A 4,521-nucleotide genomic window follows, 5' to 3' on the forward strand; every position below is an offset into this window, starting at 1 on the left:
AACTTCAAATAAGGCACCCACTTGATAAATCACTAGACACTCTTGATCTACGGGTAACGTTCTATGAACATAAACCTTTTAACCTAATGCGAGCCATCACCAACCGGGTAACCCGTCGATGGCGGGTCTATGTTTCACCACCCATGCTGAGATCCTCATCTTGTAAGAGGTTATTCACGGTGCTTCGGGCCGGAGAGTTAAACTCAATTGATGTCCACAACCCAAACCATCTATTGTAAGTACAACAAATCAAATCAAATAATGGCAGCCATGAAAAACGTCAAGTAGTGAAGTAACAAAATATATAAGTCTAGCCAAATATATGTGTATCACACTACAAAATATATTACTATTTAACCATCTATTTTAATGCAATTTTAATTTCAATCCAACAAACCTTTAACCTTAAATATTGCTTCAAGATCTAAAGAGCACCATGCCCTTTTAGAACAGAAGCTGCTTTGAGTTTTGACCCGTTACCCAATTTGCCACCTCAAGAAAAAGCATGCAACAACAATTCAACGAGGGATAGAATTGCACAAAGATGATGTAGAACGGAAATTCAACGAGGGATAGAATTGCACAAAGAAGACTACAATCTAACAGCGCTTGCACAAAGAAGAGTTGAGCACCAAGAAAACACACAGCAAACGGTGTTCGTGTGTGAAATATGAGTTGCAAATTTAACCAAAAGTATTGTGGGGGCAGCAAAACAACCTGATACATACAGGTTGAAATAGCACTTGCATAGGCTGTGTGCAATCAAACAAAACTGACACAAAGGTTGTTTATAATGTAAACCGAATATGATCTGTAGCACTAATGAAAACCATAGCAGTCTGACGTGGAACCAGATGGATGAATGGGCTGATTTGCTGGAGCCTAAAGGGGTTTTCTTTGGCCCCAAGTTCTTTTAATTAAGACTGATTTTAATTCCTTTTTAGTTTAATTGTTTCCTTATTTAAATTAGGGTTATTTACCTATATATATACCCTATTGTTTTATCTTAGGACGATCATCTAATAATTATTGAATAAAGTTTGTTCCTGAATTATTCTCTTCATAAGTAATTGTGCGCATTTACTTCATTCTAAAGTAGCGTTTGCTTCTTTAGGTATCTCGTCCTCATTAGTTGGTATCAGAGCGAGGTTCACTCGCCACGATGTCCGGCGATGAAAGGGTTAGGGATAATGATCTCTCTGACGTGATCAAAGGGATAGAAACCATCAATGCTACTCTCAAGACCATCAATGAACGTCTTGCACGGACTGAACTTGATGTTCAAGAGCTGCAGCAGCAGGTGAGGGAAAAAGACAGAGATGGCGATGATACTGAGAGGTTTTCTCTTCGTAGCCGCTCACGGATTCCACCCACCAGAGGTCCACCTCGACCACCACCCCGTTACTACCAACATACCACTCAACAACAACAATCACGATATTATCAACCACCCATCTTGCAACGACCACCACCACATATGGAAGACCCCTATGACTCTTCATCAGAGGAAGAATTCCCAGAATTTCATGAAGATGGTCGAGTGACCAGGGGTCGACAACATCATCAAGAGGAGTTCCGGTTAAAAGTGGACCTTCCGCCATTTAACGAAAATCTTAACATAGAAGAGTTTCTGGATTGGATCGCAGAGGTTGAAAGGTTCTTCGATTTCTCTGACATTCCTGAAGCTAAACAGGTAAAACTTGTAGCCTATCGTTTAAAAGGAGGAGCTTCGTCTTGGTGGGAACAAGCTCAAAATCAGCGGAGGCGATCGGGCAAACCACCTACAAGATCATGGACGAAGATGAAACGAATGTTGATGTCTCGATTTCTTCCTCCTGACTATGATCAGTTTTTATTCGAGCAAATCAGCCCATTCATCCATCTGGTTCCACGTCACAGTCTGTAGTCAAACAAACTTGAAAGTAATGTAAATCATAGAAGTAAGACCCTATAGCAGTTTGCAGTTTACACAATTGTATTTCAACATAACCAAAACAGACAATTTTATCCACCACATTTAACATGACGGAGCTTAATCATAAACAAATTTATGAATAACATCCTGCAAAACAGATTTTGTTTATGCTAAATAACATAACAATAAAGCTAATAACAGTAATCTATCTATTGCTTAATAACATTGATTGTTTCTTTTGGGCAAAGGTCATCTTCGCGAATTCGTGTATTCTAAGATTGATTGCAGTTTACACAATTGTATTTCAATAAGCAATCATGTCACTAGTCATGTATTCTAAGATATACCGTGAGAATGGTCCTTTATTCTAAGACTTATTATGTCACCATCGGACACCACCAGTGGACCACCTTGGCACCTTCGGACAACCGAAACACCACCTAACCTCTAGTGAACCACAACACGAACCACCACCGGATATTGTTAATTAGTATTAATAATATGTATAAATCCACAAATTCGCGAAATGTTGCTAGTATAATATATATATATCTTAATTATGATTGATCATTAGCATACACAACATTAATTATGATCTATTTGAATCGTGATAATTCTCTTGAATGGTGATTATCATATTTAGAAATTGGATGGTAGTGAAGCAAGACTTGTGGATTATTTTGACGTAGTTGCAGGAACTAGTACCGGTGGCCTTGTTACAGCCATGTTAACATCCCCGAACGAAAACAACCAACCCCTCTACCAGGCTAAAGATATCGTACCATTTTATGTGAAGCATGGCCCAAAAATATTTCCACAACAAAGGTTTGTGTATTACCTATTTGAATCATACTATATACATTATATTGTTGGTGATAATTAACGAGAGAGGTGTTTAGCAAAGATCCGGAATTCTTTCCAATTAAACCGATGGATTATGGTCGATTCCTGGTGATCTCAATAGGCTCGGGTGCATCTAAGGAAGCAAAACCGTACAACGTTAATGCAGCCTCCAAATGGGGGATATTTGGTTGGTTGATCCACGACAATTCAACCCCAATAGTGGACGTATTCACTCAAGCGAGTGGAGATATGGTTGATGGTCACATAGCAGTGTTCTTTGAAGCACGCAGTTCATTCACAAGGAAACTATCTTCGAATCCAAGTAATAGTTAAAGCTTGTTATGATGATTAAATTAAAGTTTAAATTACATAAATATGTTTATATACTTTGAACTTCACTCTAACTCAATACATATTGTGTAGGATGATACATTAAGTGGTGATGAGGCATCAGTGGATATTGCAACAATAGATAACGTGTCCAAACTTAAGGAAATTGGTGAAAAGCTACTTAAAAAAACCAGCTTCATGGGTTAATTTAAGGAGTGGGTTGTCTGAGCCTAGAAATAATGGCCAAACCAACGTTGAAAGTCTTATAAGCTACCCTTTTGGTCCAGTAGTTCACCCCTTTCCACTTGTGCATTGGGATGGGGGTGGGGAGGTCTCAAGTTCGAGTCCCTCCCCTTAAAAATATTCGTGAGATTTATTTCCTGAAAGCCGAATTGCATCGGGGAAGGTGTTTTACCGACCCGTATTCAGGACCCAACTCCGACCGCCTACTCCTCCGGATGGTATAAGGTTCGGATCCCTGTAATGCGGTTCGGGTTTCCTGCCCAAAAGCTGTTGGTGATTTTAGTGTCATCCAACGTACATTTTAGTTAGTTGCGATTTACTTGAATGCAGGTGTTAGCTAGCTATACTTACCAACGGATTCGGAGAGTGTAGAGTACACGCCCGTAAGAGTTGGCTGCTAACTGTCGCGCAAAATGCGGGGGTCAAGGGGGCTGCGCCCCCTTGCGGGGTCCAAGGGGCAGCGCCCCTGGCATTCGAATAAGTGTCAGCGAACAGGTATGCCTTTTGGTATAATCGACTTTCCCGCCAAAATTGAAGGGTTACACCCTTTCGATTTAACTGTTATCCTTTATCAGTTTATGGACGTTTTTTGTTCATTCATTCTACATTCATCAAACCAACAGAAACACACACATATTCTCTAACAATTTGATCAGTGATTTCGTTGCCCAAAACACTGATTGCGTTCTTGTTTGATCCCTGTAAAGATTTCGTGCAACCGTGGCAATCGTAGGGTCGAAATACTTTATAGAGATAGTGATTACACGATTCAAGAACGAATCCGGCAGTCAATTCATACCTGATTTCTAACAAAAGCGCGTGCGTGCGTGGCAAATGAGAGTATTTGATGCCAATAACTTGTCTTTCAAAAAAAAATAAAAATTAATCAGTAGATTTAATTAATTTGACTCAATCAATAGGTTAAAATAATAGTGATAGTGATGGTGCAAATGTGTATACAAAATTTTGCAATTGTAAATGTTTAGAACTTATTCTTTGCATTGACTGTGATTAATTAAGGATTCTCTCTAAGTTATGTTTGAAATAATATTGATTTAGTTAAAGTTAAACAAATACGGAGTAAATCAATAATATTATATTATTCACTTGTATGCAGATTTGCAAAATTGCTTTCAGAGGAGAAGCTGAGAGAGTCAACAAAATCACCTCAATTCATCAAAAAGCTTTGA

The 4,521-nt window shown here is 38.9% G+C and overlaps 1 pseudogene; it reads left to right on the plus strand.

Moving 5' to 3' along the window:
- The first annotated feature begins 1,162 nt into the window (after positions 1 to 1,162).
- On the plus strand, positions 1,163 to 4,521 carry LOC139848771 (patatin-like protein 2; annotated as a pseudogene).

The sequence above is a fragment of the Rutidosis leptorrhynchoides genome, chromosome 5 (assembly GCF_046630445.1).
Source record: "Rutidosis leptorrhynchoides isolate AG116_Rl617_1_P2 chromosome 5, CSIRO_AGI_Rlap_v1, whole genome shotgun sequence".
Classification (NCBI taxonomy): domain Eukaryota; kingdom Viridiplantae; phylum Streptophyta; class Magnoliopsida; order Asterales; family Asteraceae; genus Rutidosis; species Rutidosis leptorrhynchoides.